Source organism: Equus asinus, chromosome 24 (genome assembly GCF_041296235.1).
Source record: "Equus asinus isolate D_3611 breed Donkey chromosome 24, EquAss-T2T_v2, whole genome shotgun sequence".
Classification (NCBI taxonomy): Eukaryota; Metazoa; Chordata; class Mammalia; order Perissodactyla; family Equidae; genus Equus; species Equus asinus.
Window position 1 is genome coordinate 2,695,560 of NC_091813.1, and position 23,220 is coordinate 2,718,779.

The following is a 23,220-nucleotide window of genomic DNA, read 5'->3' on the forward strand; positions in this document are numbered from 1 at the left end:
GAACGTCACATACAAACGCCTGTGAAACGCAGCTTCTTGACAGGCCTTATCTGGCTGAGGTAGAACTTGTGCTCTGGGTGTGCTACTTTGGCCTAGAGCTGCCAGGCACAAAGGCTGCTTTGTTTCCAAAGGGGGAGAGAGGCCCCAAATCATGTTGCTTCCAGCTGTTTTTGAAGCTAAGAAACAACTCGCTCTGCCAGGTACTCTTACAGCCTTCCGGGAACACCTCTTACGAAGGCCTGTGAAAAGCAGTTTCTTGGCAAGCCTGATCTGGCTGAGGTCGAACTTCTGCTCTGGGTGTGCTCCATTGCCCTAGAGCTGAAAGGCCCAAAGGGCTGCCTTGTTTCCAAAGGGGGAGAGAGGCCCCAAAGCGTCTTGCTTCCACCTCTTCGGAAGCTAAGAAACAACTGGCTGTGCCCAGTGCTCTTATAGCCTAAGAGAACATCTCTTATCAAGGCCTGTGAAACGCACTTTCTAGGCAGTCCTGATCTGGAAGAAGTAGAACTTCTGCTCTGGTTGTGCTCCATTGCCCTAGAGCTGCCAGACCCAACGTGCTGCCTTGATTCCAAAGGGGCAGAGAGGCCCCAAAGCGTCTTGCTTCCAGCTGTTTGGGAAACAAGGAAACAACTGGCTCTGCACCTTGCTCTCACAGCCTACCGGGAACGTCACATACAAAGGCCTCTGAAACGCAGTTCCTTGGCAGGCCTGATCTGGCTGAAGTAGGACTTCTGCTCTGGGTGTGCTCCATTGGCCTAGAGCTGAAAGGCCCAAAGGGATGCCTTGTTTGCAAAGGGGCAGAGAGGCCCCAAAGCATCTTGCTTCCAGCTCTTTGGGAAGCTAAGAAACAACTGGCTCTGCCCAGTGCTCTTACAGTCTGAGAGAAAATCTCTTACCAAGGCCTGTGAAACGCACTTTGTTGGTGGCCTGATCTAGCTGACGTAGAACTTCTGCTCTGGGTGTGCTCCATTGGCCTAGAGCTGCCTGGCCCAAAGGGCCGCCTTGTTTGCAAAGGGGATGAGAGGCCCCAAAGCATCTTGCTTCCAGCTCTTCGGGAAGCTAAGAAACATCTGGCGTTGCCCAGTGCTCTTACAGCCTAAGGGGAACATCTCTTACCAAGGCCTGTGAAACGCAGTTTGTTGGTGGCCTGAACTGGCTGAAGTAGAACTTCCGCTCTGGGTGTGCTCCACTGGCCTAGAGCTACCTGCCCCAAAGTGCTGCCTTGATTCCAAAGTGAGAGAGTGGCACCAAAGCATCTTGCTTCCAGCTCTTCGGGAAGATAAGAAACATCTGGCGTTGCCCAGTGCTCTTACAGCCTAAAGGGTACATCTCTTACCAAGGCCTGTGTAACGCCGTTTCCTGGCAGGCCTGATTTGGCTGAAGTAGAACTTCTGCTCTGGGTGTGCTCCATTGCCCTAGAGCTGCCAGGCCCAAGGTGCTGCCTTCTTTCCAAAGGGGCAGAGAGGCCCCAAAGCATCTTGCTTCCAGCTCTCTGGGAAGCTAAGAACCAACTCGCTCTGCCCCGTGCTCTTACAGCCTACCGGGAACATGTCTTTGAAAGGCCTGTGAAACGCAGTTTCTTGGCAGGCCTGATCTGGCTGAAGTAGAACTCCTGCTCTGGGCGTGCTACTTTGGCCTAGAGCTGCCAGGCCCAAAGGGCCGCCTTGTTTCCAAAGGGGCTGAGAGTCCCCAAAGTATCTTGCTTCCAAATCTTTGGGAAGCTAAGAAACAACTGGCTCTGCACAGTGCTCTCACAGCCTACCGGCAACGTGACCGGGAAAGGCCTGTGAGACGCACTTTCTTGGAAGGCCTGATCTGGCTGAGGTAGAACTTCTGCTCTGGGTGTGCTCCATTGGCCTAGAGCTGAAAGGCCCAAAGGTCGGCCTTGTTGGCAAAGGGGCAGGGAGCCCCCAAAGCATCTTGCTTCCAGCTCTTTGGAGAGCTAAGAAACAACTGGCTCTGCCCAGTGCTCTTACAGCCTAAGAGACAATCTCTTACCAAGGCCTGTGAAACGCACTTTGTTGGTGGCCTGATTTAGCTGAAGTAGAACTTCTGCTCTGGGTGTGCTCCATTGGCCTAGAGCTGCCTGGCCCAAAGGGCCGCCTTGTTTGCAAAGGGGATGAGAGGCCCCAAAGCATCTTGCTTCCAGCTCTTCGGGAAGCTAAGAAACATCTGGCGTTGCCCAGTGCTCTTACAGCCTACCGGGAAAATCTCTTACCAAGGCCTGTGAAACGCCGTTTCCTGGCAGGCCTGATTTGGCTGAAGTAGAACTTCTGCTCTGGGTGTGCTCCATTGCCCTAGAGCTGCCATGCCCAAGGTGCTGCCTTGTTTCCAAAGGGGCAGAGAGGCCCCAAAGCATCTTGCTTCCAGCTCTCTGGGAAGCTAAGAACCAACTCGCTCTGCCCAGTGCTCTTACAGCCCACCGGGAACATGTCTTTGAAAGGCCTGTGAAACGCACTTCCTTGGCAGGCCTGACCTGGCTGAAATAGAACTTCTGCTCTGGGTGTGCTCCATTGCCCTAGAGCTGCCAGGCCCAAAGGGCTGCCTTTTTCCAAAGACGGAGAGTGGACCCAAAGCATCTTGCTCCCAGCTCTTCGGGAAGCTAGGAAACAGCTGGCTCTGCCCAGTGCTCTTACAGCCTAAGAAAACATCTCTGAAAGGCCTGTGAAACGCAGTTTCTTGGCAGGCCTGACCTGGCTGAAGTAGAACTTCTGTTCTGGTTGTGCTACATAGGCCTAGAGCTACCAGGACCTAAGGGCTGCCTTGTTTCCAAAGGGGGAGAGAGGCCCCAAAGCATCTTGCCTCCAGCACTTTGGGAAGCTAAAAAACAACTGGCTCTGCCCAGTGCTCTCACAGCCTACCGTGAACATCTCTTACCAAGGGCTGTGAAACGCAGTTTCTGGGCAGGACTGATCTGCCTGAAGTAGAACTTCTGCTGTGGGTGTGCTCCATTGGCCTAGAGCTGCCAGGCCCAAACGGCTGCCTTGTGTCCAAAGGGAGAGAGAGGCCCCAAAGCATCTTGCTTCCAGCTCTGTGGGAAGCTAAAGCAACTGGCTCTCCACAGTGCTCTCACAGCCTACCGGGAACATCTCTTACCAAGGCCTGTGAAACGCAGTTTGTTGGTGGCCTGAACTGGCCGAAGTAGAACTTCTGCTCTGGGTGTGTTCCACTGGCCTAGAGCTACCTGCCCCAAAGGGCTGCCTTGATTCCAAAGTGAGAGAGTGGCACCAAAGCATCTTGCTTCCAGCTCTTCGGGAAGCTAAGAAACATCTGGCGTTGCCCAGTGCTCTTACAGCCTACCGGGAACATCTCTTACCAAGGCCTGTGAAACGCCGTTTCCTGGCAGGCCTGATTTGGCTGAAGTAGAACTTCTGCACTGGGTGTGCTCCATTGCCCTAGAGCTGCCAGGCCCAAGGTGCTGCCTTGTTTCCAAAGGGGCAGAGAGGCCCCAAAGCATCTTGCTTCCAGCATCTGGGAAGCTAAGACCCAACTCGCTCTGCCCCGTGCTCTTACAGCCTACCGGGAAAATGTCTTTGAAAGGCCTGTGAAACGCAGTTTCTTGGCAGGCCTGATCTGGCTGAAGTAGAACTCCTGCTCTGGGCGTGCTACTTTGGCCTAGAGCTGCCAGGCCCAAAGGGCCGCCTTGTTTCCAAAGGGGCTGAGAGTCCCCAAAGTACCTTGCTTCCAAATCTTTGGGAAGCTAAGAAACAACTGGCTCTGCACAGTGCTCTCACAGCCTACCGGCAACGTGACAGGGAAAGGCCTGTGAGACGCAGTTTCTTGGAAGGCCTGATCTGGCTGAGGTAGAACTTCTGCTCTGGGTGTGCTCCATTGGCCTAGAGCTGAAAGGCCCAAAGGTCGGCCTTGTTGGCAAAGGGGCAGGGAGCCCCCAAAGCATCTTGCTTCCAGCTCTTTGGAGAGCTAAGAAACAACTGGCTCTGCCCAGTGCTCTTACAGCCTAAGAGAAAATCTCTTACCAAGGCCTGTGAAACGCACTTTGTTGGTGGCCTGATTTAGCTGAAGTAGAACTTCTGCTCTGGGTGTGCTCCATTGGCCTAGAGCTGCCTGGCCCAAAGGGCCGCCTTGTTTGCAAAGGGGATGAGAGGCCCCAAAGCATCTTGCTTCCAGCTCTTCGGGAAGCTAAGAAACATCTGGCGTTGCCCAGTGCTCTTACAGCCTACCGGGAACATCTCTTACCAAGGCCTGTGAAACGCAGCTTCTTGACAGGCCTTATCTGGCTGAGGTAGAACTTGTGCTCTGGGTGTGCTACTTTGGCCTAGAGCTGCCAGGCACAAAGGCTGCTTTCTTTCCAAAGGGGAGAGAGGCCCCAAATCATGTTGCTTCCAGCTGTTTTTGAAGCTAAGAAACAACTCGCTCTGCCAGGTACTCTTACAGCCTTCCGGGAACACCTCTTACGAAGGCCTGTGAAAAGCAGTTTCTTGGCAGGCCTGATCTGGCTGAGGTAGAACTTCTGCTCTGGGTGTGCTCCATTGCCCTAGAGCTGAAAGGCCCAAAGGGCTGCCTTGTTTCCAAAGGGGGAGAGACGCCCCAAAGCATCTTGCTTCCACCTCTTGGGAAGCTAAGAAACAACTGGCTGTGCCCAGTGCTTTTATAGCCTAAGAGAACATCTCTTATCAAGGCCTGTGAAACGCACTTTCTAGGCAGGCCTGATCTGGAAGAAGTAGAACTTCTGCTCTGGTTGTGCTCCATTGGCCTAGAGCTGCCAGACCCAACGTGCTGCCTTGTTTCCAAAGGGGCAGAGAGGCTCCAAAGCGTCTTGCTTCCAGCTGTTTGGGAAACAAGGAAACAACTGGCTCTGCACCGTGCTCTCACAGCCTACCGGGAACGTCACATACAAAGGCCTCTGAAACTCAGTTCCTTGGCAGGCCTGATCTGGCTGAAGTAGGACTTCTGCTCTGGGTGTGCTCCATTGGCCTAGAGCTGAAAGGCCCAAAGGTCGGCCTTGTTGGCAAAGGGGCAGGGAGCCCCCAAAGCATCTTGCTTCCAGCTCTTTGGGAAGCTAAGAAACAACTGGCTCTGCCCAGTGCTCTTACAGCCTAAGAGACAATCTCTTACCAAGGCCTGTGAAACGCACTTTGTTGGTGGCCTGATCTAGCTGAAGTAGAACTTCTGCTCTGGGTGTGCTCCATTGGCCTAGAGCTGCCTGGCCCCAAGGGCCGCCTTGTTTGCCAAGGGGCAGAGAGGCCCCAAAGCATCTTGCTTCCAGCTCTTCGGGAAGCTAAGAAACATCTGGCGTTGCCCAGTGCTCTTACAGCCTACCGGGAACATCTCTTACCAAGGCCTGTGAAACGCAGTTTGTTGGTGGCCTGAACTGGCCGAAGTAGAACTTCTGTTCTGGTTGTGCTACATAGGCCTAGAGCTACCAGGACCTAAGCGCTGCCTTGTTTCCAAAGGGGGAGAGAGGCCCCAAAGCATCTTGCCTCCAGCACTTTGGTAAGCTAAAAAACAACTGGTTCTGCCCAGTGCTCTCACAGCCTTCCGTGAACATCTCTTACCAAGGGCTGTGAAACGCAGTTTCTGGGCAGGACTGATCTGCCTGAAGTAGAACTTCTGCTGTGGGTGTGCTCCATTGGCCTAGAGCTACCTGCCCCAAAGTGCTGCCTTGATTCCAAAGTGAGAGAGTGGCACCAAAGCATCTTGCTTCCAGCTCTTCGGGAAGATAAGAAACATCTGGCGTTGCCCAGTGCTCTTACAGCCTAAAGGGTACATCTCTTACCAAGGCCTGTGTAACGCCGTTTCCTGGCAGGCCTGATTTGGCTGAAGTAGAACTTCTGCTCTGGGTGTGCTCCATTGCCCTAGAGCTGCCATGCCCAAGGTGCTGCCTTGTTTCCAAAGGGGCAGAGAGGCCCCAAAGCATCTTGCTTCCAGCTCTCTGGGAAGCTAAGAACCAACTCGCTCTGCCCAGTGCTCTTACAGCCCACCGGGAACATGTCTTTGAAAGGCCTGTGAAACGCACTTCCTTGGCAGGCCTGACCTGGCTGAAATAGAACTTCTGCTCTGGGTGTGCTCCATTGCCCTAGAGCTGCCAGGCCCAAAGGGCTGCCTTTTTCCAAAGACGGAGAGTGGACCCAAAGCATCTTGCTCCCAGCTCTTCGGGAAGCTAGGAAACAGCTGGCTCTGCCCAGTGCTCTTACAGCCTAAGAAAACATCTCTGAAAGGCCTGTGAAACGCAGTTTCTTGGCAGGCCTGACCTGGCTGAAGTAGAACTTCTGTTCTGGTTGTGCTACATAGGCCTAGAGCTACCAGGACCTAAGGGCTGCCTTGTTTCCAAAGGGGGAGAGAGGCCCCAAAGCATCTTGCCTCCAGCACTTTGGGAAGCTAAAAAACAACTGGCTCTGCCCAGTGCTCTCACAGCCTACCGTGAACATCTCTTACCAAGGGCTGTGAAACGCAGTTTCTGGGCAGGACTGATCTGCCTGAAGTAGAACTTCTGCTGTGGGTGTGCTCCATTGGCCTAGAGCTGCCAGGCCCAAACGGCTGCCTTGTGTCCAAAGGGAGAGAGAGGCCCCAAAGCATCTTGCTTCCAGCTCTGTGGGAAGCTAAAGCAACTGGCTCTCCACAGTGCTCTCACAGCCTACCGGGAACATCTCTTACCAAGGCCTGTGAAACGCAGTTTGTTGGTGGCCTGAACTGGCCGAAGTAGAACTTCTGCTCTTGGTGTGTTCCACTGGCCTAGACCTACCTGCCCCAAAGGGCTGCCTTGATTCCAAAGTGAGAGAGTGGCACCAAAGCATCTTGCTTCCAGCTCTTCGGGAAGCTAAGAAACATCTGGCGTTGCCCAGTGCTCTTACAGCCTACCGGGAACATCTCTTACCAAGGCCTGTGAAACGCCGTTTCCTGGCAGGCCTGATTTGGCTGAAGTAGAACTTCTGCACTGGGTGTGCTCCATTGCCCTAGAGCTGCCAGGCCCAAGGTGCTGCCTTGTTTCCAAAGGGGCAGAGAGGCCCCAAAGCATCTTGCTTCCAGCATCTGGGAAGCTAAGACCCAACTCGCTCTGCCCCGTGCTCTTACAGCCTACCGGGAACATGTCTTTGAAAGGCCTGTGAAACGCAGTTTCTTGGCAGGCCTGATCTGGCTGAAGTAGAACTCCTGCTCTGGGCGTGCTACTTTGGCCTAGAGCTGCCAGGCCCAAAGGGCCGCCTTGTTTCCAAAGGGGCTGAGAGTCCCCAAAGTACCTTGCTTCCAAATCTTTGGGAAGCTAAGAAACAACTGGCTCTGCACAGTGCTCTCACAGCCTACCGGCAACGTGACAGGGAAAGGCCTGTGAGACGCAGTTTCTTGGAAGGCCTGATCTGGCTGAGGTAGAACTTCTGCTCTGGGTGTGCTCCATTGGCCTAGAGCTGAAAGGCCCAAAGGTCGGCCTTGTTGGCAAAGGGGCAGGGAGCCCCCAAAGCATCTTGCTTCCAGCTCTTTGGAGAGCTAAGAAACAACTGGCTCTGCCCAGTGCTCTTACAGCCTAAGAGAAAATCTCTTACCAAGGCCTGTGAAACGCACTTTGTTGGTGGCCTGATTTAGCTGAAGTAGAACTTCTGCTCTGGGTGTGCTCCATTGGCCTAGAGCTGCCTGGCCCAAAGGGCCGCCTTGTTTGCAAAGGGGATGAGAGGCCCCAAAGCATCTTGCTTCCAGCTCTTCGGGAAGCTAAGAAACATCTGGCGTTGCCCAGTGCTCTTACAGCCTACCGGGAACATCTCTTACCAAGGCCTGTGAAACGCAGCTTCTTGACAGGCCTTATCTGGCTGAGGTAGAACTTGTGCTCTGGGTGTGCTACTTTGGCCTAGAGCTGCCAGGCACAAAGGCTGCTTTCTTTCCAAAGGGGAGAGAGGCCCCAAATCATGTTGCTTCCAGCTGTTTTTGAAGCTAAGAAACAACTCGCTCTGCCAGGTACTCTTACAGCCTTCCGGGAACACCTCTTACGAAGGCCTGTGAAAAGCAGTTTCTTGGCAGGCCTGATCTGGCTGAGGTAGAACTTCTGCTCTGGGTGTGCTCCATTGCCCTAGAGCTGAAAGGCCCAAAGGGCTGCCTTGTTTCCAAAGGGGGAGAGACGCCCCAAAGCATCTTGCTTCCACCTCTTGGGAAGCTAAGAAACAACTGGCTGTGCCCAGTGCTTTTATAGCCTAAGAGAACATCTCTTATCAAGGCCTGTGAAACGCACTTTCTAGGCAGGCCTGATCTGGAAGAAGTAGAACTTCTGCTCTGGTTGTGCTCCATTGGCCTAGAGCTGCCAGACCCAACGTGCTGCCTTGTTTCCAAAGGGGCAGAGAGGCTCCAAAGCGTCTTGCTTCCAGCTGTTTGGGAAACAAGGAAACAACTGGCTCTGCACCGTGCTCTCACAGCCTACCGGGAACGTCACATACAAAGGCCTCTGAAACTCAGTTCCTTGGCAGGCCTGATCTGGCTGAAGTAGGACTTCTGCTCTGGGTGTGCTCCATTGGCCTAGAGCTGAAAGGCCCAAAGGTCGGCCTTGTTGGCAAAGGGGCAGGGAGCCCCCAAAGCATCTTGCTTCCAGCTCTTTGGGAAGCTAAGAAACAACTGGCTCTGCCCAGTGCTCTTACAGCCTAAGAGACAATCTCTTACCAAGGCCTGTGAAACGCACTTTGTTGGTGGCCTGATCTAGCTGAAGTAGAACTTCTGCTCTGGGTGTGCTCCATTGGCCTAGAGCTGCCTGGCCCCAAGGGCCGCCTTGTTTGCCAAGGGGCAGAGAGGCCCCAAAGCATCTTGCTTCCAGCTCTTCGGGAAGCTAAGAAACATCTGGCGTTGCCCAGTGCTCTTACAGCCTACCGGGAACATCTCTTACCAAGGCCTGTGAAACGCAGTTTGTTGGTGGCCTGAACTGGCCGAAGTAGAACTTCTGTTCTGGTTGTGCTACATAGGCCTAGAGCTACCAGGACCTAAGGGCTGCCTTGTTTCCAAAGGGGGAGAGAGGCCCCAAAGCATCTTGCCTCCAGCACTTTGGTAAGCTAAAAAACAACTGGTTCTGCCCAGTGCTCTCACAGCCTTCCGTGAACATCTCTTACCAAGGGCTGTGAAACGCAGTTTCTGGGCAGGACTGATCTGCCTGAAGTAGAACTTCTGCTGTGGGTGTGCTCCATTGGCCTAGAGCTACCTGCCCCAAAGTGCTGCCTTGATTCCAAAGTGAGAGAGTGGCACCAAAGCATCTTGCTTCCAGCTCTTCGGGAAGATAAGAAACATCTGGCGTTGCCCAGTGCTCTTACAGCCTAAAGGGTACATCTCTTACCAAGGCCTGTGAAACGCCGTTTCCTGGCAGGCCTGATTTGGCTGAAGTAGAACTTCTGCTCTGGGTGTGCTCCATTGCCCTAGAGCTGCCATGCCCAAGGTGCTGCCTTGTTTCCAAAGGGGCAGAGAGGCCCCAAAGCATCTTGCTTCCAGCTCTCTGGGAAGCTAAGAACCAACTCGCTCTGCCCAGTGCTCTTACAGCCCACCGGGAACATGTCTTTGAAAGGCCTGTGAAACGCACTTCCTTGGCAGGCCTGACCTGGCTGAAATAGAACTTCTGCTCTGGGTGTGCTCCATTGCCCTAGAGCTGCCAGGCCCAAAGGGCTGCCTTTTTCCAAAGACGGAGAGTGGACCCAAAGCATCTTGCTCCCAGCTCTTCGGGAAGCTAGGAAACAGCTGGCTCTGCCCAGTGCTCTTACAGCCTAAGAAAACATCTCTGAAAGGCCTGTGAAACGCAGTTTCTTGGCAGGCCTGACCTGGCTGAAGTAGAACTTCTGTTCTGGTTGTGCTACATAGGCCTAGAGCTACCAGGACCTAAGGGCTGCCTTGTTTCCAAAGGGGGAGAGAGGCCCCAAAGCATCTTGCCTCCAGCACTTTGGGAAGCTAAAAAACAACTGGCTCTGCCCAGTGCTCTCACAGCCTACCGTGAACATCTCTTACCAAGGGCTGTGAAACGCAGTTTCTGGGCAGGACTGATCTGCCTGAAGTAGAACTTCTGCTGTGGGTGTGCTCCATTGGCCTAGAGCTGCCAGGCCCAAACGGCTGCCTTGTGTCCAAAGGGAGAGAGAGGCCCCAAAGCATCTTGCTTCCAGCTCTGTGGGAAGCTAAAGCAACTGGCTCTCCACAGTGCTCTCACAGCCTACCGGGAACATCTCTTACCAAGGCCTGTGAAACGCAGTTTGTTGGTGGCCTGAACTGGCCGAAGTAGAACTTCTGCTCTGGGTGTGTTCCACTGGCCTAGAGCTACCTGCCCCAAAGGGCTGCCTTGATTCCAAAGTGAGAGAGTGGCACCAAAGCATCTTGCTTCCAGCTCTTCGGGAAGCTAAGAAACATCTGGCGTTGCCCAGTGCTCTTACAGCCTACCGGGAACATCTCTTACCAAGGCCTGTGAAACGCCGTTTCCTGGCAGGCCTGATTTGGCTGAAGTAGAACTTCTGCACTGGGTGTGCTCCATTGCCCTAGAGCTGCCAGGCCCAAGGTGCTGCCTTGTTTCCAAAGGGGCAGAGAGGCCCCAAAGCATCTTGCTTCCAGCATCTGGGAAGCTAAGACCCAACTCGCTCTGCCCCGTGCTCTTACAGCCTACCGGGAAAATGTCTTTGAAAGGCCTGTGAAACGCAGTTTCTTGGCAGGCCTGATCTGGCTGAAGTAGAACTCCTGCTCTGGGCGTGCTACTTTGGCCTAGAGCTGCCAGGCCCAAAGGGCCGCCTTGTTTCCAAAGGGGCTGAGAGTCCCCAAAGTACCTTGCTTCCAAATCTTTGGGAAGCTAAGAAACAACTGGCTCTGCACAGTGCTCTCACAGCCTACCGGCAACGTGACAGGGAAAGGCCTGTGAGACGCAGTTTCTTGGAAGGCCTGATCTGGCTGAGGTAGAACTTCTGCTCTGGGTGTGCTCCATTGGCCTAGAGCTGAAAGGCCCAAAGGTCGGCCTTGTTGGCAAAGGGGCAGGGAGCCCCCAAAGCATCTTGCTTCCAGCTCTTTGGAGAGCTAAGAAACAACTGGCTCTGCCCAGTGCTCTTACAGCCTAAGAGAAAATCTCTTACCAAGGCCTGTGAAACGCACTTTGTTGGTGGCCTGATTTAGCTGAAGTAGAACTTCTGCTCTGGGTGTGCTCCATTGGCCTAGAGCTGCCTGGCCCAAAGGGCCGCCTTGTTTGCAAAGGGGATGAGAGGCCCCAAAGCATCTTGCTTCCAGCTCTTCGGGAAGCTAAGAAACATCTGGCGTTGCCCAGTGCTCTTACAGCCTACCGGGAACATCTCTTACCAAGGCCTGTGAAACGCAGCTTCTTGACAGGCCTTATCTGGCTGAGGTAGAACTTGTGCTCTGGGTGTGCTACTTTGGCCTAGAGCTGCCAGGCACAAAGGCTGCTTTCTTTCCAAAGGGGAGAGAGGCCCCAAATCATGTTGCTTCCAGCTGTTTTTGAAGCTAAGAAACAACTCGCTCTGCCAGGTACTCTTACAGCCTTCCGGGAACACCTCTTACGAAGGCCTGTGAAAAGCAGTTTCTTGGCAGGCCTGATCTGGCTGAGGTAGAACTTCTGCTCTGGGTGTGCTCCATTGCCCTAGAGCTGAAAGGCCCAAAGGGCTGCCTTGTTTCCAAAGGGGGAGAGACGCCCCAAAGCATCTTGCTTCCACCTCTTGGGAAGCTAAGAAACAACTGGCTGTGCCCAGTGCTTTTATAGCCTAAGAGAACATCTCTTATCAAGGCCTGTGAAACGCACTTTCTAGGCAGGCCTGATCTGGAAGAAGTAGAACTTCTGCTCTGGTTGTGCTCCATTGGCCTAGAGCTGCCAGACCCAACGTGCTGCCTTGTTTCCAAAGGGGCAGAGAGGCTCCAAAGCGTCTTGCTTCCAGCTGTTTGGGAAACAAGGAAACAACTGGCTCTGCACCGTGCTCTCACAGCCTACCGGGAACGTCACATACAAAGGCCTCTGAAACTCAGTTCCTTGGCAGGCCTGATCTGGCTGAAGTAGGACTTCTGCTCTGGGTGTGCTCCATTGGCCTAGAGCTGAAAGGCCCAAAGGTCGGCCTTGTTGGCAAAGGGGCAGGGAGCCCCCAAAGCATCTTGCTTCCAGCTCTTTGGGAAGCTAAGAAACAACTGGCTCTGCCCAGTGCTCTTACAGCCTAAGAGACAATCTCTTACCAAGGCCTGTGAAACGCACTTTGTTGGTGGCCTGATCTAGCTGAAGTAGAACTTCTGCTCTGGGTGTGCTCCATTGGCCTAGAGCTGCCTGGCCCCAAGGGCCGCCTTGTTTGCCAAGGGGCAGAGAGGCCCCAAAGCATCTTGCTTCCAGCTCTTCGGGAAGCTAAGAAACATCTGGCGTTGCCCAGTGCTCTTACAGCCTACCGGGAACATCTCTTACCAAGGCCTGTGAAACGCAGTTTGTTGGTGGCCTGAACTGGCCGAAGTAGAACTTCTGTTCTGGTTGTGCTACATAGGCCTAGAGCTACCAGGACCTAAGGGCTGCCTTGTTTCCAAAGGGGAGAGAGTCCCCAAAGCATCTTGCCTCCAGCACTTTGGTAAGCTAAAAAACAACTGGTTCTGCCCAGTGCTCTCACAGCCTTCCGTGAACATCTCTTACCAAGGGCTGTGAAACGCAGTTTCTGGGCAGGACTGATCTGCCTGAAGTAGAACTTCTGCTGTGGGTGTGCTCCATTGGCCTAGAGCTACCTGCCCCAAAGTGCTGCCTTGATTCCAAAGTGAGAGAGTGGCACCAAAGCATCTTGCTTCCAGCTCTTCGGGAAGATAAGAAACATCTGGCGTTGCCCAGTGCTCTTACAGCCTAAAGGGTACATCTCTTACCAAGGCCTGTGTAACGCCGTTTCCTGGCAGGCCTGATTTGGCTGAAGTAGAACTTCTGCTCTGGGTGTGCTCCATTGCCCTAGAGCTGCCAGGCCCAAGGTGCTGCCTTCTTTCCAAAGGGGCAGAGAGGCCCCAAAGCATCTTGCTTCCAGCTCTCTGGGAAGCTAAGAACCAACTCGCTCTGGCCCGTGCTCTTACAGCCTACCGGGAACATGTCTTTGAAAGGCCTCTGAAACGCAGTTTCTTGGCAGGCCTGATCTGGCTGAAGTAGAACTCCTGCTCTGGGCGTGCTACTTTGGCCTAGAGCTGCCAGGCCCAAAGGGCCGCCTTGTTTCCAAAGGGGCTGAGAGTCCCCAAAGTATCTTGCTTCCAAATCTTTGGGAAGCTAAGAAACAACTGGCTCTGCACAGTGCTCTCACAGCCTACCGGCAACGTGACCGGGAAAGGCCTGTGAGACGCAGTTTCTTGGAAGGCCTGATCTGGCTGAGGTAGAACTTCTGCTCTGGGTGTGCTCCATTGGCCTAGAGCTGAAAGGCCCAAAGGTCGGCCTTGTTGGCAAAGGGGCAGGGAGCCCCCAAAGCATCTTGCTTCCAGCTCTTTGGAGAGCTAAGAAACAACTGGCTCTGCCCAGTGCTCTTACAGCCTAAGAGACAATCTCTTACCAAGGCCTGTGAAACGCACTTTGTTGGTGGCCTGATTTAGCTGAAGTAGAACTTCTGCTCTGGGTGTGCTCCATTGGCCTAGAGCTGCCTGGCCCAAAGGGCCGCCTTGTTTGCAAAGGGGATGAGAGGCCCCAAAGCATCTTGCTTCCAGCTCTTCGGGAAGCTAAGAAACATCTGGCGTTGCCCAGTGCTCTTACAGCCTACCGGGAAAATCTCTTACCAAGGCCTGTGAAACGCCGTTTCCTGGCAGGCCTGATTTGGCTGAAGTAGAACTTCTGCTCTGGGTGTGCTCCATTGCCCTAGAGCTGCCATGCCCAAGGTGCTGCCTTGTTTCCAAAGGGGCAGAGAGGCCCCAAAGCATCTTGCTTCCAGCTCTCTGGGAAGCTAAGAACCAACTCGCTCTGCCCAGTGCTCTTACAGCCCACCGGGAACATGTCTTTGAAAGGCCTGTGAAACGCACTTCCTTGGCAGGCCTGACCTGGCTGAAATAGAACTTCTGCTCTGGGTGTGCTCCATTGCCCTAGAGCTGCCAGGCCCAAAGGGCTGCCTTTTTCCAAAGACGGAGAGTGGACCCAAAGCATCTTGCTCCCAGCTCTTCGGGAAGCTAGGAAACAGCTGGCTCTGCCCAGTGCTCTTACAGCCTAAGAAAACATCTCTGAAAGGCCTGTGAAACGCAGTTTCTTGGCAGGCCTGACCTGGCTGAAGTAGAACTTCTGTTCTGGTTGTGCTACATAGGCCTAGAGCTACCAGGACCTAAGGGCTGCCTTGTTTCCAAAGGGGGAGAGAGGCCCCAAAGCATCTTGCCTCCAGCACTTTGGGAAGCTAAAAAACAACTGGCTCTGCCCAGTGCTCTCACAGCCTACCGTGAACATCTCTTACCAAGGGCTGTGAAACGCAGTTTCTGGGCAGGACTGATCTGCCTGAAGTAGAACTTCTGCTGTGGGTGTGCTCCATTGGCCTAGAGCTGCCAGGCCCAAACGGCTGCCTTGTGTCCAAAGGGAGAGAGAGGCCCCAAAGCATCTTGCTTCCAGCTCTGTGGGAAGCTAAAGCAACTGGCTCTCCACAGTGCTCTCACAGCCTACCGGGAACATCTCTTACCAAGGCCTGTGAAACGCAGTTTGTTGGTGGCCTGAACTGGCCGAAGTAGAACTTCTGCTCTGGGTGTGTTCCACTGGCCTAGAGCTACCTGCCCCAAAGGGCTGCCTTGATTCCAAAGTGAGAGAGTGGCACCAAAGCATCTTGCTTCCAGCTCTTCGGGAAGCTAAGAAACATCTGGCGTTGCCCAGTGCTCTTACAGCCTACCGGGAACATCTCTTACCAAGGCCTGTGAAACGCCGTTTCCTGGCAGGCCTGATTTGGCTGAAGTAGAACTTCTGCACTGGGTGTGCTCCATTGCCCTAGAGCTGCCAGGCCCAAGGTGCTGCCTTGTTTCCAAAGGGGCAGAGAGGCCCCAAAGCATCTTGCTTCCAGCATCTGGGAAGCTAAGACCCAACTCGCTCTGCCCCGTGCTCTTACAGCCTACCGGGAACATGTCTTTGAAAGGCCTGTGAAACGCAGTTTCTTGGCAGGCCTGATCTGGCTGAAGTAGAACTCCTGCTCTGGGCGTGCTACTTTGGCCTAGAGCTGCCAGGCCCAAAGGGCCGCCTTGTTTCCAAAGGGGCTGAGAGTCCCCAAAGTACCTTGCTTCCAAATCTTTGGGAAGCTAAGAAACAACTGGCTCTGCACAGTGCTCTCACAGCCTACCGGCAACGTGACAGGGAAAGGCCTGTGAGACGCAGTTTCTTGGAAGGCCTGATCTGGCTGAGGTAGAACTTCTGCTCTGGGTGTGCTCCATTGGCCTAGAGCTGAAAGGCCCAAAGGTCGGCCTTGTTGGCAAAGGGGCAGGGAGCCCCCAAAGCATCTTGCTTCCAGCTCTTTGGAGAGCTAAGAAACAACTGGCTCTGCCCAGTGCTCTTACAGCCTAAGAGAAAATCTCTTACCAAGGCCTGTGAAACGCACTTTGTTGGTGGCCTGATTTAGCTGAAGTAGAACTTCTGCTCTGGGTGTGCTCCATTGGCCTAGAGCTGCCTGGCCCAAAGGGCCGCCTTGTTTGCAAAGGGGATGAGAGGCCCCAAAGCATCTTGCTTCCAGCTCTTCGGGAAGCTAAGAAACATCTGGCGTTGCCCAGTGCTCTTACAGCCTACCGGGAACATCTCTTACCAAGGCCTGTGAAACGCAGCTTCTTGACAGGCCTTATCTGGCTGAGGTAGAACTTGTGCTCTGGGTGTGCTACTTTGGCCTAGAGCTGCCAGGCACAAAGGCTGCTTTCTTTCCAAAGGGGAGAGAGGCCCCAAATCATGTTGCTTCCAGCTGTTTTTGAAGCTAAGAAACAACTCGCTCTGCCAGGTACTCTTACAGCCTTCCGGGAACACCTCTTACGAAGGCCTGTGAAAAGCAGTTTCTTGGCAGGCCTGATCTGGCTGAGGTAGAACTTCTGCTCTGGGTGTGCTCCATTGCCCTAGAGCTGAAAGGCCCAAAGGGCTGCCTTGTTTCCAAAGGGGGAGAGACGCCCCAAAGCATCTTGCTTCCACCTCTTGGGAAGCTAAGAAACAACTGGCTGTGCCCAGTGCTTTTATAGCCTAAGAGAACATCTCTTATCAAGGCCTGTGAAACGCACTTTCTAGGCAGGCCTGATCTGGAAGAAGTAGAACTTCTGCTCTGGTTGTGCTCCATTGGCCTAGAGCTGCCAGACCCAACGTGCTGCCTTGTTTCCAAAGGGGCAGAGAGGCTCCAAAGCGTCTTGCTTCCAGCTGTTTGGGAAACAAGGAAACAACTGGCTCTGCACCGTGCTCTCACAGCCTACCGGGAACGTCACATACAAAGGCCTCTGAAACTCAGTTCCTTGGCAGGCCTGATCTGGCTGAAGTAGGACTTCTGCTCTGGGTGTGCTCCATTGGCCTAGAGCTGAAAGGCCCAAAGGTCGGCCTTGTTGGCAAAGGGGCAGGGAGCCCCCAAAGCATCTTGCTTCCAGCTCTTTGGGAAGCTAAGAAACAACTGGCTCTGCCCAGTGCTCTTACAGCCTAAGAGACAATCTCTTACCAAGGCCTGTGAAACGCACTTTGTTGGTGGCCTGATCTAGCTGAAGTAGAACTTCTGCTCTGGGTGTGCTCCATTGGCCTAGAGCTGCCTGGCCCCAAGGGCCGCCTTGTTTGCCAAGGGGCAGAGAGGCCCCAAAGCATCTTGCTTCCAGCTCTTCGGGAAGCTAAGAAACATCTGGCGTTGCCCAGTGCTCTTACAGCCTACCGGGAACATCTCTTACCAAGGCCTGTGAAACGCAGTTTGTTGGTGGCCTGAACTGGCCGAAGTAGAACTTCTGTTCTGGTTGTGCTACATAGGCCTAGAGCTACCAGGACCTAAGGGCTGCCTTGTTTCCAAAGGGGGAGAGAGGCCCCAAAGCATCTTGCCTCCAGCACTTTGGTAAGCTAAAAAACAACTGGTTCTGCCCAGTGCTCTCACAGCCTTCCGTGAACATCTCTTACCAAGGGCTGTGAAACGCAGTTTCTGGGCAGGACTGATCTGCCTGAAGTAGAACTTCTGCTGTGGGTGTGCTCCATTGGCCTAGAGCTACCTGCCCCAAAGTGCTGCCTTGATTCCAAAGTGAGAGAGTGGCACCAAAGCATCTTGCTTCCAGCTCTTCGGGAAGATAAGAAACATCTGGCGTTGCCCAGTGCTCTTACAGCCTAAAGGGTACATCTCTTACCAAGGCCTGTGTAACGCCGTTTCCTGGCAGGCCTGATTTGGCTGAAGTAGAACTTCTGCTCTGGGTGTGCTCCATTGCCCTAGAGCTGCCAGGCCCAAGGTGCTGCCTTCTTTCCAAAGGGGCAGAGAGGCCCCAAAGCATCTTGCTTCCAGCTCTCTGGGAAGCTAAGAACCAACTCGCTCTGGCCCGTGCTCTTACAGCCTACCGGGAACATGTCTTTGAAAGGCCTCTGAAACGCAGTTTCTTGGCAGGCCTGATCTGGCTGAAGTAGAACTCCTGCTCTGGGCGTGCTACTTTGGCCTAGAGCTGCCAGGCCCAAAGGGCCGCCTTGTTTCCAAAGGGGCTGAGAGTCCCCAAAGTATCTTGCTTCCAAATCTTTGGGAAGCTAAGAAACAACTGGCTCTGCACAGTGCTCTCACAGCCTACCGGCAACGTGACCGGGAAAGGCCTGTGAGACGCAGTTTCTTGGAAGGCCTGATCTGGCTGAGGTAGAACTTCTGCTCTGGGTGTGCTCCATTGGCCTAGAGCTGAAAGGCCCAAAGGTCGGCCTTGTTGGCAAAGGGGCAGGGAGCCCCCAAAGCATCTTGCTTCCAGCTCTTTGGAGAGCTAAGAAACAACTGGCTCTGCCCAGTGCTCTTACAGCCTAAGAGACAATCTCTTACCAAGGCCTGTGAAACGCACTTTGTTGGTGGCCTGATTTAGCTGAAGTAGAACTTCTGCTCTGGGTGTGCTCCATTGGCCTAGAGCTGCCTGGCCCAAAGGGCCGCCTTGTTTGCAAAGGGGATGAGAGGCCCCAAAGCATCTTGCTTCCAGCTCTTCGGGAAGCTAAGAAACATCTGGCGTTGCCCAGTGCTCTTACAGCCTACCGGGAAAATCTCTTACCAAGGCCTGTGAAACGCCGTTTCCTGGCAGGCCTGATTTGGCTGAAGTAGAACTTCTGCTCTGGGTGTGCTCCATTGCCCTAGAGCTGCCATGCCCAAGGTGCTGCCTTGTTTCCAAAGGGGCAGAGAGGCCCCAAAGCATCTTGCTTCCAGCTCTCTGGGAAGCTAAGAACCAACTCGCTCTGCCCAGTGCTCTTACAGCCCACCGGGAACATGTCTTTGAAAGGCCTGTGAAACGCACTTCCTTGGCAGGCCTGACCTGGCTGAAATAGAACTTCTGCTCTGGGTGTGCTCCATTGCCCTAGAGCTGCCAGGCCCAAAGGGCTGCCTTTTTCCAAAGACGGAGAGTGGACCCAAAGCATCTTGCTCCCAGCTCTTCGGGAAGCTAGGAAACAGCTGGCTCTGCCCAGTGCTCTTACAGCCTAAGAAAACATCTCTGAAAGGCCTGTGAAACGCAGTTTCTTGGCAGGCCTGACCTGGCTGAAGTAGAACTTCTGTTCTGGTTGTGCTACATAGGCCTAGAGCTACCAGGACCTAAGGGCTGCCTTGTTTCCAAAGGGGGAGAGAGGCCCCAAAGCATCTTGCCTCCAGCACTTTGGGAAGCTAAAAAACAACTGGCTCTGCCCAGTGCTCTCACAGCCTACCGTGAACATCTCTTACCAAGGGCTGTGAAACGCAGTTTCTGGGCAGGACTGATCTGCCTGAAGTAGAACTTCTGCTGTGGGTGTGCTCCATTGGCCTAGAGCTGCCAGGCCCAAACGGCTGCCTTGTGTCCAAAGGGAGAGAGAGGCCCCAAAGCATCTTGCTTCCAGCTCTGTGGGAAGCTAAAGCAACTGGCTCTCCACAGTGCTCTCACAGCCTACCGGGAACATCTCTTACCAAGGCCTGTGAAACGCAGTTTGTTGGTGGCCTGAACTGGCCGAAGTAGAACTTCTGCTCTGGGTGTGTTCCACTGGCCTAGAGCTACCTGCCCCAAAGGGCTGCCTTGATTCCAAAGTGAGAGAGTGGCACCAAAGCATCTTGCTTCCAGCTCTTCGGGAAGCTAAGAAACATCTGGCGTTGCCCAGTGCTCTTACAGCCTACCGGGAACATCTCTTACCAAGGCCTGTGAAACGCCGTTTCCTGGCAGGCCTGATTTGGCTGAAGTAGAACTTCTGCACTGGGTGTGCTCCATTGCCCTAGAGCTGCCAGGCCCAAGGTGCTGCCTTGTTTCCAAAGGGGCAGAGAGGCCCCAAAGCATCTTGCTTCCAGCATCTGGGAAGCTAAGACCCAACTCGCTCTGCCCCGTGCTCTTACAGCCTACCGGGAAAATGTCTTTGAAAGGCCTGTGAAACGCAGTTTCTTGGCAGGCCTGATCTGGCTGAAGTAGAACTCCTGCTCTGGGCGTGCTACTTTGGCCTAGAGCTGCCAGGCCCAAAGGGCCGCCTTGTTTCCAAAGGGGCTGAGAGTCCCCAAAGTACCTTGCTTCCAAATCTTTGGGAAGCTAAGAAACAACTGGCTCTGCACAGTGCTCTCACAGCCTACCGGCAACGTGACAGGGAAAGGCCTGTGAGACGCAGTTTCTTGGAAGGCCTGATCTGGCTGAGGTAGAACTTCTGCTCTGGGTGTGCTCCATTGGCCTAGAGCTGAAAGGCCCAAAGGTCGGCCTTGTTGGCAAAGGGGCAGGGAGCCCCCAAAGCATCTTGCTTCCAGCTCTTTGGAGAGCTAAGAAACAACTGGCTCTGCCCAGTGCTCTTACAGCCTAAGAGAAAATCTCTTACCAAGGCCTGTGAAACGCACTTTGTTGGTGGCCTGATTTAGCTGAAGTAGAACTTCTGCTCTGGGTGTGCTCCATTGGCCTAGAGCTGCCTGGCCCAAAGGGCCGCCTTGTTTGCAAAGGGGATGAGAGGCCCCAAAGCATCTTGCTTCCAGCTCTTCGGGAAGCTAAGAAACATCTGGCGTTGCCCAGTGCTCTTACAGCCTACCGGGAACATCTCTTACCAAGGCCTGTGAAACGCAGCTTCTTGACAGGCCTTATCTGGCTGAGGTAGAACTTGTGCTCTGGGTGTGCTACTTTGGCCTAGAGCTGCCAGGCACAAAGGCTGCTTTCTTTCCAAAGGGGAGAGAGGCCCCAAATCATGTTGCTTCCAGCTGTTTTTGAAGCTAAGAAACAACTCGCTCTGCCAGGTACTCTTACAGCCTTCCGGGAACACCTCTTACGAAGGCCTGTGAAAAGCAGTTTCTTGGCAGGCCTGATCTGGCTGAGGTAGAACTTCTGCTCTGGGTGTGCTCCATTGCCCTAGAGCTGAAAGGCCCAAAGGGCTGCCTTGTTTCCAAAGGGGGAGAGACGCCCCAAAGCATCTTGCTTCCACCTCTTGGGAAGCTAAGAAACAACTGGCTGTGCCCAGTGCTTTTATAGCCTAAGAGAACATCTCTTATCAAGGCCTGTGAAACGCACTTTCTAGGCAGGCCTGATCTGGAAGAAGTAGAACTTCTGCTCTGGTTGTGCTCCATTGGCCTAGAGCTGCCAGACCCAACGTGCTGCCTTGTTTCCAAAGGGGCAGAGAGGCTCCAAAGCGTCTTGCTTCCAGCTGTTTGGGAAACAAGGAAACAACTGGCTCTGCACCGTGCTCTCACAGCCTACCGGGAACGTCACATACAAAGGCCTCTGAAACTCAGTTCCTTGGCAGGCCTGATCTGGCTGAAGTAGGACTTCTGCTCTGGGTGTGCTCCATTGGCCTAGAGCTGAAAGGCCCAAAGGTCGGCCTTGTTGGCAAAGGGGCAGGGAGCCCCCAAAGCATCTTGCTTCCAGCTCTTTGGGAAGCTAAGAAACAACTGGCTCTGCCCAGTGCTCTTACAGCCTAAGAGACAATCTCTTACCAAGGCCTGTGAAACGCACTTTGTTGGTGGCCTGATCTAGCTGAAGTAGAACTTCTGCTCTGGGTGTGCTCCATTGGCCTAGAGCTGCCTGGCCCCAAGGGCCGCCTTGTTTGCCAAGGGGCAGAGAGGCCCCAAAGCATCTTGCTTCCAGCTCTTCGGGAAGCTAAGAAACATCTGGCGTTGCCCAGTGCTCTTACAGCCTACCGGGAACATCTCTTACCAAGGCCTGTGAAACGCAGTTTGTTGGTGGCCTGAACTGGCCGAAGTAGAACTTCTGTTCTGGTTGTGCTACATAGGCCTAGAGCTACCAGGACCTAAGGGCTGCCTTGTTTCCAAAGGGGGAGAGAGGCCCCAAAGCATCTTGCCTCCAGCACTTTGGTAAGCTAAAAAACAACTGGTTCTGCCCAGTGCTCTCACAGCCTTCCGTGAACATCTCTTACCAAGGGCTGTGAAACGCAGTTTCTGGGCAGGACTGATCTGCCTGAAGTAGAACTTCTGCTGTGGGTGTGCTCCATTGGCCTAGAGCTACCTGCCCCAAAGTGCTGCCTTGATTCCAAAGTGAGAGAGTGGCACCAAAGCATCTTGCTTCCAGCTCTTCGGGAAGATAAGAAACATCTGGCGTTGCCCAGTGCTCTTACAGCCTAAAGGGTACATCTCTTACCAAGGCCTGTGTAACGCCGTTTCCTGGCAGGCCTGATTTGGCTGAAGTAGAACTTCTGCTCTGGGTGTGCTCCATTGCCCTAGAGCTGCCAGGCCCAAGGTGCTGCCTTCTTTCCAAAGGGGCAGAGAGGCCCCAAAGCATCTTGCTTCCAGCTCTCTGGGAAGCTAAGAACCAACTCGCTCTGGCCCGTGCTCTTACAGCCTACCGGGAACATGTCTTTGAAAGGCCTCTGAAACGCAGTTTCTTGGCAGGCCTGATCTGGCTGAAGTAGAACTCCTGCTCTGGGCGTGCTACTTTGGCCTAGAGCTGCCAGGCCCAAAGGGCCGCCTTGTTTCCAAAGGGGCTGAGAGTCCCCAAAGTATCTTGCTTCCAAATCTTTGGGAAGCTAAGAAACAACTGGCTCTGCACAGTGCTCTCACAGCCTACCGGCAACGTGACCGGGAAAGGCCTGTGAGACGCAGTTTCTTGGAAGGCCTGATCTGGCTGAGGTAGAACTTCTGCTCTGGGTGTGCTCCATTGGCCTAGAGCTGAAAGGCCCAAAGGTCGGCCTTGTTGGCAAAGGGGCAGGGAGCCCCCAAAGCATCTTGCTTCCAGCTCTTTGGAGAGCTAAGAAACAACTGGCTCTGCCCAGTGCTCTTACAGCCTAAGAGACAATCTCTTACCAAGGCCTGTGAAACGCACTTTGTTGGTGGCCTGATTTAGCTGAAGTAGAACTTCTGCTCTGGGTGTGCTCCATTGGCCTAGAGCTGCCTGGCCCAAAGGGCCGCCTTGTTTGCAAAGGGGATGAGAGGCCCCAAAGCATCTTGCTTCCAGCTCTTCGGGAAGCTAAGAAACATCTGGCGTTGCCCAGTGCTCTTACAGCCTACCGGGAAAATCTCTTACCAAGGCCTGTGAAACGCCGTTTCCTGGCAGGCCTGATTTGGCTGAAGTAGAACTTCTGCTCTGGGTGTGCTCCATTGCCCTAGAGCTGCCATGCCCAAGGTGCTGCCTTGTTTCCAAAGGGGCAGAGAGGCCCCAAAGCATCTTGCTTCCAGCTCTCTGGGAAGCTAAGAACCAACTCGCTCTGCCCAGTGCTCTTACAGCCCACCGGGAACATGTCTTTGAAAGGCCTGTGAAACGCACTTCCTTGGCAGGCCTGACCTGGCTGAAATAGAACTTCTGCTCTGGGTGTGCTCCATTGCCCTAGAGCTGCCAGGCCCAAAGGGCTGCCTTTTTCCAAAGACGGAGAGTGGACCCAAAGCATCTTGCTCCCAGCTCTTCGGGAAGCTAGGAAACAGCTGGCTCTGCCCAGTGCTCTTACAGCCTAAGAAAACATCTCTGAAAGGCCTGTGAAACGCAGTTTCTTGGCAGGCCTGACCTGGCTGAAGTAGAACTTCTGTTCTGGTTGTGCTACATAGGCCTAGAGCTACCAGGACCTAAGGGCTGCCTTGTTTCCAAAGGGGGAGAGAGGCCCCAAAGCATCTTGCCTCCAGCACTTTGGGAAGCTAAAAAACAACTGGCTCTGCCCAGTGCTCTCACAGCCTACCGTGAACATCTCTTACCAAGGGCTGTGAAACGCAGTTTCTGGGCAGGACTGATCTGCCTGAAGTAGAACTTCTGCTGTGGGTGTGCTCCATTGGCCTAGAGCTGCCAGGCCCAAACGGCTGC